Source organism: Convolutriloba macropyga, chromosome 4 (genome assembly GCF_964194025.1).
Source record: "Convolutriloba macropyga chromosome 4, txConMacr16.3, whole genome shotgun sequence".
NCBI lineage: Eukaryota > Metazoa > Xenacoelomorpha > Acoela > Convolutidae > Convolutriloba > Convolutriloba macropyga.
The window spans coordinates 47252023-47268229 of NC_134471.1; the positions used below are offsets into that span (position 1 = coordinate 47252023).

The 16207-nt window shown below is 32.0% G+C and overlaps 1 protein-coding gene across 1 annotated transcript in view; it reads right to left on the bottom strand.

The window, feature by feature from the left end:
- LOC142337710 (uncharacterized) overlaps nucleotides 1-15485 on the bottom strand; it is a 249159-nt gene extending 233674 nt beyond the window's left edge. Inside the window, exon 1 of the mRNA XM_075387159.1 lies at nucleotides 15472-15485. The gene's annotated coding sequence lies outside the window, so the exon portion shown is untranslated. The remainder of the gene's footprint in view (nucleotides 1-15471) is intronic.
- Between the last annotated feature and the right edge of the window lie 722 nt (nucleotides 15486-16207).

Sequence of the window (16207 nt, forward strand, 5' to 3'; positions counted from 1 at the left end):
CTTTACCAGTTAATGCAACTGATGTTGTTGTTGCCGTTGTTGCTATTGATGATAATAGTATTTCAGTTATCTCAGCTACGTTAATAAAATTTTTATATCTATTCAACTTCTTATTGTAGTTATTAGTTTCAGTTTCATAATAATTTCTAATACCTTTTTTAATGTTAATATTGTTGTTAAATTTATTATTAGCATGAATCTTTTCGTTTATTAATCGTTCTCATACTGATGACAAATCTGGATATAGTAATCTCTCACTCGGATCTGTTGGATTGCTCATGGACTCCGTTATAGCTTTGCTTATTTTCATTTGTAAAAATTCTTTCTATTTCTTTCATTATATCTTCTTGTTTAAAACCCTAATGCATCTCAAGTCTTGCTTGCTCTTTATTATCAACTAACGTACTTCGTAAAAGTATAGCCATAATTTATTGTACTATAACTTTTCTAAGAGATTTATTGTATTCTTTCATTTCTCTTAGACCGTTAGTAAACATATCATCTAAATGTAGTAGTAATATTTTGATTAAACTTATTATTATCAATTTCTTGTTTTAATTGATTATATTTAGAGATAGTATCAGCAGCAAATTTATTACAAAAGTTAACAGTCTTTGTGACTTCATTTGCTGATTCATCAAACTCATTAATTAGTTCATCATTAACTCGTGTTTCATTTAGTTGTAATGTTTTAGTTGCGACTTTATCAAATTCACCTTTTCTTAGCTCTGTTATTTACTTAGTCTTCTTAGCTCAGTCTTTACTTAAAATATCTATTTTATTATTAGGAGATAGTAAATTATTGTCACAATACTCTTTATTAACAACATCGTTTTCTTCTATTGGAGGATGAACATTTGTAATTTTATAGGTATCCTTCATATCAATATTATCATTATCTTCTAGGAATAACCCACGAGCTTTACTTAGTGTTAAGTCGTTTGTTGATGTTGATGTTGATCCGAGAAGCAGGTTCCCCGATTGGTGTTTAGCCTGATTGAATCTGTTTCTTGTCATTTATATTAGGAAATATTTTTAGTGATTCTAAAATTTTGTTATTAGATTCAAAAACAAACTCGGATTTTAATAGTTCCTGTTCATAGTATTTACCTTCTATTATCTCACCATTCATGTCTTCTATCTTATATGTTAGTGGTTGTGTGTTCAAAATTTCATTAACTTTAAAAAGTTCTCTATTCCAATTAGAAGTGTAACCTTTAGAAAAGATATTACGTTTATCTGCATTTCTAATATAATCACCAACTTTAAATTGGGCGTAGCCAGGTTTACCCTTTGATTTAATCTTAGTATAAGTATATATAATCTTCGAAGCAGGATCCCTGATAAATCTAACTTCATCAGAATTATTAGAAGCATCAACTGGTGTCATATTAATTGTTGAATGAATGTTATTGTTATATATTATGACTGCTTCATTTAGTAGATTTACCCAGTTACCATTACCATTGATGAACATTGGTTTATTAATTATGTGTAATAATGTTCTATTAAATTTCTCTATAAACACAGCCTTTATGTCACTATAAGTAGAATATAATCTTGTTTCATATTCTTTAAGTAAAGATTTAAATGTTGTATTGTAAAACTCACTATCTCTATCTACTCTGGTTTTCTATGTTCACTTAATTCTATTTTAAAACCATTAGTTATAGATAAACCAGATTTATTTTTTATTGGAATAGCCCATGCATATTTTGTGAATGTATATATATATAACAGTTAATATAAACTTATAATTATTTTTGTATTTACTTAGAGATGACTTATCAATTAAATCAGCTGACAATGTTTCATCTTTATATAATGGTATTATTCTTTCTCTTCTAAACTTTGTTATTTGAGGACTGAATACTTCTTTAGCTAATAGTTGTTTTTGTTGTTGTTGCTGTTGTTGTTGTTTTTCCATCATTATTTTTTACCAAAGTTAAAAGCAAAATTATCTAATTGCTCTTGATTAATAATATTCAAAGATAATAGTTGCTTAGATATATCTAGCATTTCATCCGCATATTATCCATATTATCTTTAATATCATATCATCATTATTATCTTAGTTTGTTTATCTAACTCTTGATTTTGCCAATCAATTGCTCTTATTGTTTGTTCACCTAATGCTAGATTCCGTTCAGTGTTTGCATTTAGTGTTTTAGTCAAAGGATCAAATAACTCTTCTATGTCTTCATAATATTCTTGTTGTTTTAATTTATCTTCTAATCTATTTCTTCTGTTTTGTTTTTCTAGACTGCTTAATTCTATAAATTTATCTAGCTTAGCCATTTTCTATAGTTAAAAAGTTAGGGAGGAGATGAAGTCTTTGGTTGGTGAAACAAAGGCTTAGCCCATTCCTAATCTTCTTGGTTTACCATAGATAAATCATTATATAAGGAAAAAAATAACATCCTATTGTACTAAACTTCAGAATGAATTTTTGATTTGATTTGACCTCAATCAGAGGGAACTGCTTCGCAGATAGGGCTTTGCCCATAATTCACTATCGGTGAATTTGCAAAACAACTCCGTTGAACCGCTTGGCTTGCCGCGAGCGGAGCTCATTCGTGGATTTTATTTTTCTTTACATGTTCTCTAAATCTTTCTTTGGTATGACCAAATCTATATCTATGGAGATGGATACATAATCTACATAAAATCATTTAAATCTTTAGTATGAAATATGTTTATTTATCTTACACATTCTACATGTTAAATATTGATTGGGATCATTATAATGCTTACTCATATGAGAGTGACTATCTCTATATGGTATAGTTTCATTACATTTGAAACATAAATAAGGTTTACTTTGGCACTCATCACAACTCCAACACCAAGCTTTATATTCACATTCATTACACTTAGTACTTATTTTTATATTGTGAAAATATATATATGTATATTATTTCAAAATTTGCACTATAAAAATGAGTTATCAAGGTCCTAACGAAAATGTTCAATCTGAGAATGAACAAGTCCAATCTGGAAGTGCGCGAGCTCAATCTCATCGAAAAGTCCAATTTGGTGGTGGACAAGCTCAATCTAGTTCTACTAGCATGGCAGTCCAAATGTTAAAAAATAAAAACAAACCAAGGGAAGAAATCAAGCAGTAGATAAGGAAAGACAAAAGGTAGAAGGTTTAATCAAATAAATGAAGAAATAAAAGAGTCGCATGATAAACAAGTTGTAAAATCAAAATATAGCGAAGATATGCGTGAGTCATTCCGAAAGTTTGAAGCAAAATACTTTCCAGATTTAGATCAATCTAAAAACTTAGATCAATCTAAAGACTTAGATCAATCTAAAGATTCAGATTTAGACTAAGATTCATCTGATGATTTTGTGTATGTCAAAAAGCCTAAAACAAATAATTTTAAATGTGAAGCTTGCAATCAAGAGTTAACTCAAAGGAATTATTTTAGGCATAATCAATCACTTAAACATAAAAAGAATGAGCGATTATATAATAGGAATAAAATTATTGAGAGTGCTAATGAGGATGGAATAAAAGTTACTAATGAAGATATAGAACAAAAGATAGATAATCAGTATCCTGAACTAGAGAGAATGAAGTATTTTGTGATAGTTGTGATATGTATCTGGATAATAATACAGAACATGCTAAGCATATGGACACATTAAAACATAGGAATAAAGTAAGATTAGTTAATGGGGAAATAGTAAAGAATGGGAGTAAGTTCGAATGTGTAAAATGTAAGACTACTCTGAGTCAATAGTGTGGATCGACATTTGAAAACAAAGATGCATCAAGATAATGTTACGCGGAAAGATACGGATATAACTGGAGATGATAATAATAATATAGCTAGGGAAGGTAATGGTGAAACATGGTCAGAGACCCATAATAAAACTGAAAGATATTGCAATATAAGTAATACCAGATACAAAAAAATGAACACAATGAATCAGATGAACATAAAGAAAATGATAAAAAGAAAAAACTTGTTGATAAGAAGTGGCGAGATAAAGTTAATGAGTTGGGATTAGATCATAATATGAAGTATAATCAAATAATGATAACAAGTAGTAATTATGAAGATCCTAAATTCTTGAATGTATTAGATGCAATGTATAACATACATCCCAATGTCAAGTATACAAAACCTACAGATGGTAAGTTAGAAGAAAACGAATTCACATTTGGACTAATGACTAGACAATATAATGGTCCTCATGACTTGGATATGTTGAATAGTGAACTAGGGACCAGAAAGCAAGAACAAGAGATGAATCAATCTGGTTGGAGCATGCAAAGATTTGTTAAAGGAACAATGTATAAACATAGGTTTTATCCTACTGGTGGTTGTACTACTGAGTTACCATTTGAATCTAATTTTATAATAAACATACCTAATAATGATAAAAAATGTTTATTGTGGTGTTTAATTGCTTATCTGCATCCTGCACCACATAATCCCAATAGAGTTAGAAATTATAATAAACCAGAGTATATTAATGAGATAAAATTACCAAAGATTCCACCTCCCTATGGTTATAAAGATTACAGAAAATACAAGACTTAAACAAAGTTGAAGTATTATTTGTTGTATTCAATCTAAATAAAAATCAAACTATTAATCCTGAATTAATCAATCATAATGATCCTAAAGGATGTAATGTATTATACTGGGATAATCATTATTTCTATGTAAAGATGTATCATTCTTATTAAGAAAATCATCTAAACGTAAATGTTATCCATGTCTAAAATGTTGTGTATCATTTAGAACAGAAGATGCATTAAATAAACATTTGGATTTATGTAATACACAGAAACATGTGGGAAGAAGAACATTCCATAAGGATGAATATCTAAAGTTTGATAAGTTCCAATATAAAAACAGTACCATTTGCTATGTATTATGATTTTGAATGTATAATAAAAAAAACAAAAAACACATTCCTATTGTTTGTGGTTTATATATACAAAGTGACTATCCTGATATATTAGAAGATAAGTATGAAAGTTAATCTGGTGAAGATCCACAAAGTGGCGGCTCGACCGACATAGTTGATTGGTTTATAAGTAGAGTAATTTATTATAATAAATTATTTAAAGATATATTTGAAATTAATATTCAACTTAATGAAGATACTATTACTCCACTTACTACTGAGTGTTTCTATTGTAGAGAGAACTTGGGTATTGACATTGCTAGAGATCATGATCATCCAAATGGTAAACTAAGAGTTCTTGCTGAAAATAAATGTAACCTCCAAGCTAAGAATACATTTGTACCAATATATGCATTTAATTCTACTAATTACTATAATCACTTATTTACAACGAAACTAGTAAAGAAGGTTAGACTTAAATTATTAACTAAAACAGATGAGAAATATATTAGTATTGATATGGGTTATGCAAAAGCATTAGATATGTTTAGGTTCTTCCATCCACTTAGCTTAGATGCTATAAGTAAAAACATTGAGTGATAAAGAGTGTGTAACATTAAACAAATTTGGATTAGAGAGCCGTAAAGGTATATTCCCATATGAATGTTTTGATAATATAGATAAACTACATGAAACAACATTACCACCTAAGGAAGCATTTTATTCTAAGTTGAAACAAAGTGGTATTACAGATAAAGAATATAAGCAAGCAATAGATTGTTGGAATAATACTGGATGTAAATCAATAAAGGACTATATGATGTTATATTTTAAAACAGATGTATTATAATTGGTAGATCTATTTGAAAGGTTAAGAGATAAGTGTTTAGAATATAATGAAATAGATCCTTGTTACACATAATCTACACCTGGATTAAATTGGTTATGTGGATTGAAATATACTACTGTTAGACTTAAATATTATAAAGAACATACAGTTAATATTTATGATACAATACAACATGGTTTTATAGTTGGGTTAGCTTCAGTATTAGGTGATTGTCATGTAAATTGTAAAAATAAAGAAATAGATCCTGAGTATACAGGGAAAGAGAATTATCTAAAATACTTAGACTTCAACTCATTATACGCTTCTGCTATGGTTCAAATTTTACTTAATGGTGAGATCAAAGTATGTGAAACTCTCGATTACACTAGCTCTATCTCTACAAAAGGTTATATCTATACTAGTGATGTAAAGTATAATGATGAGTTGAAACAAAAGACAAAGAAGTATCCATTCTTTCCAGAAAAGACAAAGGCTAACATTGATCAGTTTACAGACTATCAAAATGAAAAAAAAAGAAAGGATACAAACCAAATGAGAAGTTAATGTTGAAGTTAACGGATAAAAACGATTATGTAATTGATGGTGAGATGTTAGATTGGTATTGAGCTAGTGGTTTGAAGTTGGAAGATATTACAATTAGGCAAAAGTTAGTATAGTAAGAGTGAATGGTTAAAGCCTTATATTGAGTTTAATATTCAGAATAGAAAAGAAGCTAAAGCTAAGGGTGATAAATTTGGAGATGTATTCTTGAAACTGATGAATAATGCCTTCTATGGAAAAACAACGGAAAATGTATACAATAGACAAGATGTAGAGTTAGTTAATGAAGTGGATAGATATATTAAATCAGGAGAAATTATTAGTTTTAAATATGTTGTAGAGTTTGGTGATGATCTAGTAGCTGTACATAAAACAAGAGGCAATGTTAAGTTAGATAATTTTAATTGTATTGGTTTTGTTATATTAGAAAAAGCTACACTATTTATGTATAAAGCTATATATGATTACTTTGAGAAAGAGTTAGATTGTAGTTATCATTATACAGATACTGATAGTATAATTTTAAACATAAATGTTCCTTTAGATAGAAATATAGAAACTGAAATGAATAAGATAAAAGATATTTTACATAATATTGTGTTAGGTAAGATGAAGGATGAATTACCTAATGATACTATTATAGAAGCCTGCTTCCTTAAAGCTAAAGCATATTGTTATAATACAGTCAAAGGAGAAGATGAGAAAAAGTAAAAGGTATAACCAAAGCTACTATTAAAAACCAAAATACTATTGAAGACTATAAAAACGCTATATATGAAGCTAAAAATGAATATGTTACAAATTTTACTATTGATAGTAAGAAACACCAGTTAGAAACAAAAGAACAATATAAAATAGCTCTTGATCCGTTTGATGATAAAGGTAATAAAAGTTGTAATGATGAGTTTAGATTTTACAATTAAAATTAGCAAATCTTAGTAAATTAGTTTAATAAATTTTAGATTTTTATTTATATGGAAAAAATGGAAATATAGTGGAAAAAAACAAAGGGAATTAGAGTAATGTGTATATGGGTGCCGTATCGCGGCTCTATGTTGCGGAGGTACCCATATACACATTACTTTTCACCAGTCTCTCATAAGTTTTGTTAATCTCGGAAATATTCAGAAAGATTTGTTTGAGCAGTTTTTTTCTTGCAAAAACAAATATTTTGAATAATAACTCATCACGAAGATGAAACAAATCTTAATGCTACACCGCCTCATTCTCTCTATTTCATCGAACAAGTCACTGATTGGGCACACTATTTAAGGGATGCTATTTCGTTCGCTTCGAAACGTTTTCATTGTTGCATTCACAGTAATACCCTTCCTTTTTCTTTGTGGACAATATTCAGATCGAACTTAATAAAAAAATGGCAGCTGAAGAATATATCAGTTACATTATTTTTGCCCTTGTTGAAAAAATTTGTTTATTACAATAAACAAGTTGAATTTTCTCATCAAAGGTTGCTGTGACAAATATTTTTTATAGGAAAAACCAATAAAGAGTTTTCAAAATGACCTGTCTGACGTCAATCGCCTCTCCAGAATGGTGATGTCTTTGAATCACTTAGTTATTCTCTCTTTTCATTATTACAATATAACACCAAAAACTATTGCTCAACCGTGGTAATATTGTAAGTAATTTCTGTTGATATTATTTTTCTTCCTTTGTCGTGTGTTCTTTTCTTCTCGTCTGACAGCATTCCAATAACAGCTTATTAAAAACTAAGACGTTTTGATTTATATAACAGTTGAGTTCAGCAAGTTATTTAGATAATTTTGAAATTGATTGTAGACAGGATTTGTTGCAAACATTTTTCATTGAACAAAATGATTCAAGATTTTAACGTTTTTATGCAATTACAAAACTGTAAATTTCTTAGAAATTTTATATTAAATAAATTTGGCACAAGGGTAATCTTTTTGAATTCTATTCAATTTATTGTCGGCAATTTTTGGAGCTCGGATAAATTTGCATCATCAAAGCCGTCTTTTAAAAAAAAAATTCAAAAAAATTCAAAGATCAGGCGCACATATACGCAGTTGTTTTAGTTGAAATATCTCACTTAGTTCTTTAGCTACCTTAATGACTCAAGTCCGCTGGTGTCTTCTTTCTATGCAATAATTTCATCCATCCTTTCTTCCGTTTTTGTAAGCTTATTAGGTTTTTAGTTTTCAAGCCGCTCACTGAAGTGATTTTTACGAGGGCTTCTTAGTTTAATATTGCAGCAGCTACAACTTTTAAATTGAGTAGAAAAAATGCCATATCAATAATCAATCAGTTTGCCAGATTCATTCTAGCCTGGCTAGCTTAAGCATTTGTTCTAATTGTTGTCAAGCCGAGTAAGTTGAACAAAAGTTAAACAACTTTTTCGGGTTATTGAAATTTTTAAAATTAAATTTGCATAAAAATCTTATCAGTAATATATCTGGACTTCAAAGCTACAAACTCACCCAAAAAAGAAAGATAACGATCGAGAAACATATTTCATGACTCCAAGTGCATTCAGAGGCTTTGTAAATAGGTTATTTAAAACTACTCTACTATGATAGTTTTTAGATACAGAAATAACAAAGCTTGTAGTACAGGTTCATGTTGTAAATTTTCAGTTGGTCAGCTCATAACCTGATCAAATGCAAATTTCAGCCTTAACTTTGATCTTGTGAAAACTTAGTATGAAAAATAAAGTATGGTTTAAGTCAAATTGGAATATCTCAGCAAATAAAATTGTTTTCTGCTTTGAGAATTTAATGTTTGTCGAAACGCCGACGTTCTCCATCTAATATAAGGCCTCACGTTACATAACACCTATTCCTTTTTTACGTGAAAGTTATTACGCAAGTTTTTTTCAGCTTTTTAACTTTGACCTCAATTTCTGAGAAGAGGTATTTAAATAATGCTCAAAAACCTTGCACAAATTCTTTCGTATTGTAGTCCACTATCTTGACAATGTTTCATAGTTTTTGTTTACTTCTAACTTTTGTTCCAATTGGCATCACATCTTAGTGAAAACATACTTCTTAATGAAAAGTCCTGAGAAACCGTTTAATTTAGTTTCTAGGCAATAGTTGTTTTTATATTCTAGTCGAGACCGGATGATTACCTTGCAGGAATCTGACAGATTCTGCCGGAAGGTTAGCTTTGGCTCAAATTCTGGCAGAAAACTAGTTATCTTGCACGAATCTAACAAAAATTATTTTTCTTTTAAGAATCTGACAGAAAAATGCTTATCTTCCCTAGTCTACACCTGGAAATAATAAAAGACCGTCCTCGACCAATGTAAGGCTTGAAAAAATTGTCTCGGATGGATTTTTGTTATGAAAAGAATTAACCTGCATTCTAAGCGATGTCCCTAATTTTGGCTGGACAATAAATGTGTCCTGGATATTGGCTGGACAATAAAAGGTGTCCTGGAATTTGGCTGGACAACAAAAGTTGTCCTGGAATTACGCTCACAACAGTAGCAATGTCTTGCTTATAACTAACTTGAAAGTTACGGACATGTAGCTCAAATGGGCAATGTCTGGAGAAGGTGACAAGATCAAACCTAGATGTTGGCGGAACTTTTTAGTTTGACTCATTTTTGTATATGAAAAAAAATTGGCTGAACTTATGAAAAGAATTAGCCTCACCTTTAACTGGGGTCCTCGATCGTGTAACTTAGTTCAATATTTACGCCTCACTCCCCCTGGTATTAATAGGTCTTTTAATAATTTCAGATCTAGACTAGGGTTGTAGGAATCTGCCGGAAAAATGGTTATCTTGTAGGAATGTACCAGAATTTTCTGCCAGATGATGCATCGTGTTGTAGTAGTCTAACAGAATCTGCCAGAATCCTACAAGACCACAAGATATAACCATTCACTCTCGACTAGGGTAAAATTTTTCAGATCCTGCTACAACTAATCGGGCACTCATACTGAATTGTATTGACATTTTGCTAACCCAAATCTTCTTAAGAATACCTCCAGAGATCTCCAGTTCAGCTATTCTTGTTAAGATAATCTCAAGCTTAGATAGATGATCACCTGCTGCAGACTATTGAGAATATGACTCACAAAACGAAAAATACACAATAGCTAGACGGACGCCTGTCAGTTTACATGATAATCTGAAACTCCAAATTGAAGTCGCAAATAAGCAAAACTTTACTTCTAAGCTCAATAATTATGCTTATCTTGTGTATGAGCAGAAATAAGACAAAATTTATCAATTGAGAGATGTGTTTTTTTTCTTGACGTAGAAAATTTTTACCAAAATTGTAAGAGTGAAAAATCTGTGAAACAAATGTAAATCAATACGCCATCTGTGAAGAGTTGTCGCCTGCAGGCTATCTCGTATTGACAACGGAGTAAAATTAAACAATTAGAATTGCTTAAAATGCCTTGCTTTGAAATAAAATTGATTAAAATCGCACTTTTGGACCACGAAACTGATGATAATCTAATTTAACCGATTGTGTGTTTATGAAAACGGGTGATCTAAATGCATTTATATTGAATAAAATGGATTTGAACAGTTAGGTAATTGCAAATAAGTTTGTTTGTGTCAGTAAAGGTCAAGTTTGCTTCATTGTATGCCCGGGTCGAAGTTTGGTGGTGAATTTTTGTAAGAAATGCGGTGAAATGCGGTGAAAGAAAATAATTTTCACAGCGTATTTCTTACATTTTTTTGCGGTGAATGCGGTGAAACGTGGTGAATTATTTTTTTTCACCGCGTTCTCGGTGGCAGTGAATTATTCTTTTTCACCGCTTGATGCGATTAATGATTTTTTTCACCGCATCTAGCGGTGAAAAAAAATTCACCGCTTGAGAGGAAGCGGTGAAAAAAAATTCACGCATTGAGCGTTAAAAAAATAATTCACCGTGACTCACCGCATTCACAGCAAAAAGGTGTAAGAAATGCGGGGTGAAAATAATTTTTTTCACCGCATTTCACCGCATTTCTTACAAAAATTCACCGTGTCTTCTATCATTTCCTCCTGCTGAACTTTTCTTACCTGAATCAGCGCTTCAGCTGACCTTTTTGTCAAACCAGACATCATCATACACGTCACTGCAGACAATCTCCATCAGCAACAATTTTCTTTCACTGTTGAGCAACTTTACTCATTTTTTTCAATTATTCAAGAGTTTCAAGCAAAACTGCTAGTTTTGATAATTTTCCCATCATATAAAAAAAGGTTTAAAATTAAAATTTTTTGATATTTTCACTACTTTTTTCTGCTTTCAACACTTTCCAGTTTCATTTGCATCCAACTGATTTTTTTGAAAAATTGCAAGTATAATTTGAAAGTAGATTACAACAAGATGGATACTTCAGCCCACAACCAGATCTCACATAATTTAACGCTTTTTAGCGTTGACACCTAGGCCCGGGGTCGAATAGCGGTGAACTATTGTTTTTCACCGCATTCACCGCATTCACCGCATTTGTTACATTAATTTGCCATAATAGTCTAAGCGGTGAATTTTTGTAAGAAATGCGGTTAAAAGCGGTGAAATATTTTTTTTTCACCGCATTCGCCGCAATCACCGCATTTCTTACAAAACTTCACCGCATTCACCGCATTTCTTACGAAATTTTACCAAAAAACCTCGACCCGGGTGCGTCTGTTTCTGATAATCAGGACAGTTTTCTCCATAAGGACAGTTTTCGGCGAAAGATTAAACTCAGAACTCAGATGCAAAAATTCTGGTGGAACAAGAGCAAAGTAATAAAACGACGTCAAAATTTCTGTTCTGGAGAAAAAAGCTGAGCAATCATTAGGCGAAATTCTCTCCGAAGATAATTAAAACTGAACAGTATAGCGAATTTTTGAATGATTTATGAACACAAAAACACAATAACAAAGTATTTACCGAAGGTTTATTACTACTGTAGAATAACTCGGTGTCTATTTTGATTCAATGTTTTGGAGCGCTCTCAAATTGTAATATGCTGTATTGACTCCAGCTATCATGGGCTAAAATTTTTTTCATATATTCATATGCTCAGGAGTCAGCGTGCTTTTAGATACGTGGTGGACGCATGACGTGATAGAAAGGAGGTAGTAAAAAAAATCCTAAAAATTTCGGGTTATGTATCCCCTAGAGTGACTTAGAGTTAACCCCTTAAATAATACTTTTGCTGATATTTTTTACTCTAAATATAATTAACATGCATATTTTTGCACTGACTCTGGTTGGCACAGATTTATGTGAACTCTGACATTCAGTAGGTTCATTTTCTCAATCTCCAGCTAAGTGAGCATATAATGTTTACAAACCCCAGGTCCACGTATCATTTTCGTATGGGTAACGGGCTATGTAGTAAAAGACCTTATGTAGCGGGGTCAAAAATTCACTGCGACTGAAACCAAACAGACTATTTACCAGTTTTGTCAATTTTTTAAGGAAACCTTATATCACACAGAGCTTGTACCGAATAGCAAAACTAGTCATTGTGAAGTCAGCGAATATTACTTGCAAAAACAGTTCGAAACAGCTGATAGAAAACCAATATTTAAGAGTAATCTTTGAAAATGTTTTTTTTAACGTTTATGTGGGGTACCAGACCCTCGGGCAAATTTCAGCGCTGAGTCATACTATTTCAAGCTTGTGATTTTACTCTAAGCAGTAATATGTTCATGTCATCTTTTAAACTGATCATAGTAAAAGTTCCGAAGAGAAAAAGATATTCTGAATTTAATCTGAACTTAATCCGAATACTGTCTGAGTTTCATCTGTTCAGGTTATTTTTAGACTCTGCTCAGTCAGAACTTCTACTCAAAATGCATTTTACATTCTGAGATATAGTACCTACGGCTGAGAAATTGAAGCGAAACAAGAGAATAAATTGAATTTAAAGACTTTTTTGTTTCAGATATGTTCGAGTAGCTCAGTCGTGGCTCACATCCGACTCACTTCCAGCTCACACTGAAGAACATTGAAGAGCAGTAAAGACGGCCCATTTGAAGAATTCGGGGAGAAGAGTGGGTTGACAGCAATGACAGCTCCTTCCACCAATGAGAGCTCATAAAACATTGAGAAAATTAGTTAAACCTATGTTGGATATTTTCCGTTTGTGCCCCCAGAACGTTATTTTCCCCCCAATTGCAGAACACGTATCACTACATGGTACATACTTATGTAAAAATATGGCACGTGCGTCGGGGGGGGGGGGTGCAAATATTATGCACCCACTAAGCTGGGGGGGGGGGGGGCAGAAACGGAAAAGATTCCCTATGTTATTTAAACATTTTTTGGATCTTTTCTGTTTGTGGCCCCCGCTTAGTGTACCCATATTATTTGAAATCCCCAGACGCAGGCTCTATATTTTTACATAATGATTTACTGCATAATTTGTCAGGTTTTAGGGCAATCGTTATGTTTTTTCTGGTTTCGGCGTGTATCTACTGGTTTTGGAGGGTTTTTTGCAACTCACTATATGTTTCTTACAACATTAAGATTGTAAGTCATGGTACTGCTCAAAAAGTGAATCGTCAAAATCTCCATTTTTTTCGAAATTTTCATTTTTTGTCATGAATTTCCTATGAACATGGGAATCAAAACCAAGTATGCTCAGTATAATTTCAGAAAAAAAGTATTGCGGTTTGCACAAAGTGTTTGTGGAAAATTATTTTTTATTTAGAACAATTTTGTGATAAATGAATCCGAATTTTATTAAGTTTAACTTGACAATTGATAGAGGGGGAAAAGAGCCAACAGTGATCCACATCAAACTCTAGTTTACAAAACTTAATTCCAAAATATAATTGTGCTGGCAAAATTACTCAAATTTGTCACTGTTCAACACGATTGTTCCTAATAAGACCATAAGACATAAATCAAAAGGCGTTTAACGGTTAAAAATTGGCCTAAAAAGACCTCATAATATTTATTTTGCGGGCTAGCAAGACATTGCAAACTAGATATAGCTCATTAGATGGTTGTTGTGAAAATTTCATTTCTAAAAAGATTTCCTAATTAACTTCTGGAGAAACTCTCAAATTGAAATTTTTGTTGCTTGATGTTTCGTTGCTGCTGTCCACAAAGACCTGAAATGCGGTTTTTGGACAAAAAGCGCAAAGGTGTACCCTATGGAATTTATTGATGCTGCAAAACGGCAATACGTTATAGTTAGGCTTTTAAATTTTCCCGACTAATTGGACGGTTATTGAAAGACATTTTTTGGAGATTTTCACTCTGACGGTTGCGCTATTGGCTACACATTAAAAAGTTGTTCTTTTGAAGAGTGATTTTTTATTTTTTCTCCAAAGCAAATAGATAAAAACTTGACATTAGCATTTGAAAAAATGGTCTGAGGCAACAAAACAGTGACCCAAGAACTGGCAGGTTCTCTTATCTCCTCGTAATCGATTTCTTTTCGGGCAAATTATTGTCAACGCGTGAGGTCAGAAGTAAGCAAGAAGTGAAAATTGCAATTTATATCATCTGGCTGAGCAACTGCCGTCTGTGGATTGTGATGCGCAATACTAAACATTTAAATGGGCACCTGACACAAGATGACTGCCGATTACATAATTTGTTGCAAAAAGATCTCTCATACTTCCTGTATGACATCGCGTGTCGTTGCAGAGCTAATTGAAAAATTTTAAAGGAAGAAGTTGAAAACTGCTGTGGAGCTGCTAATTAAATTCCCAGTTTAAATACTATTGCACCCACGCTAATTCCAATCAAGATTTTGGATTTCCATGACATCTAATTTCAGCCTCAAGAAAGACATGGGATATTCCAAGAACCAAATTGCAATTTGCAAGATCTTGCGTGGCTGTTCGAGTATATAAATTTTATACAGATGGAATGAAGGCGCTTGAAAATTACACCAGCACAGTACAAAGCCATTTGGGTGTGATTCAATAAGAATAACTGAAGGAACTATCGTTAGGTAATAATCTATCAACAATTTCTCCAATCAACAACAACAAAAAATCTCCACGGTTTCTACACCCTCTTGATGATCAACTGAGCGCGTATCATTTGCACTCCAAGTGCAAATGTTGAATTACAATATAATAATTAACTTCATTATGTAGCGCAGTGGGCGCATGACGCAATAGAGAGGAGGTGGTGGGAAAAGTCATAAAAACTTATGTATCCCCTGGCGTGACCTAGAGTTGACCCCTTATACAGTATTTTTGTTAAGAGTTTTTATTCTAAAAAAATCATGCATACTTTTCCGCTGAAGCTGGTCGGCACCGACAAATTTAATAAGTTTAATTTGACAATTGAAAACTCTAGTTTGCGACATTTCGTTGCAAAAGGGACATTTGCATTGGTAAATTTTGTCTAATTTCTAACTATTTTACACGATTGTTCTCAATGAGCAATTTAGACATGAATCGAAGGGAGTTTAACGGGTAGAAATTGGCCTTACATGCCGTGATAATACTTAAAGCGGATTAGCAAGACAAATATTCAATGTAGATAATGCTCATTAGATGGTTTTTGAGAAAAATTGATTTATAAATATTTTTTTAAATTTATTTTTCCAGATAAATATTTATTTTTGTGGAGACATTCTCAAATTAAAGTTTATATTGTTTGATATTTCGTTGCTAGAGTCCACAAAATCCTGAATTTTGGGACAAATGCGCAAAAGTGTACGCTTTGCGGTAAAAGCCATGTAAGTAGAAGTCAATATTCATACCCAACAGTACCGATTCATTGAAGTTGCAAGTCTTAGGTCAGCATTGTAACAGAGCTCTGATCATAACACTTTTTAGATTTGGCACGTCTTGAATCAAGCCCTAAGTCTTGGCAAGTCTTGACCAAGACTTGACTAGTCTTGGGTCAAGTATTGACCCCAATTTCTATCGTTGGTTTCTTTCGTTTCCGCAATTTACCGTGGCTTGCCTACAAAAGAAAAAGGCCGCAATTTACCGTGGCTTGCCGACAAACTTTCCAAAGTGAAAAAAAGAAGCACGCAAAAGTGCAAAAA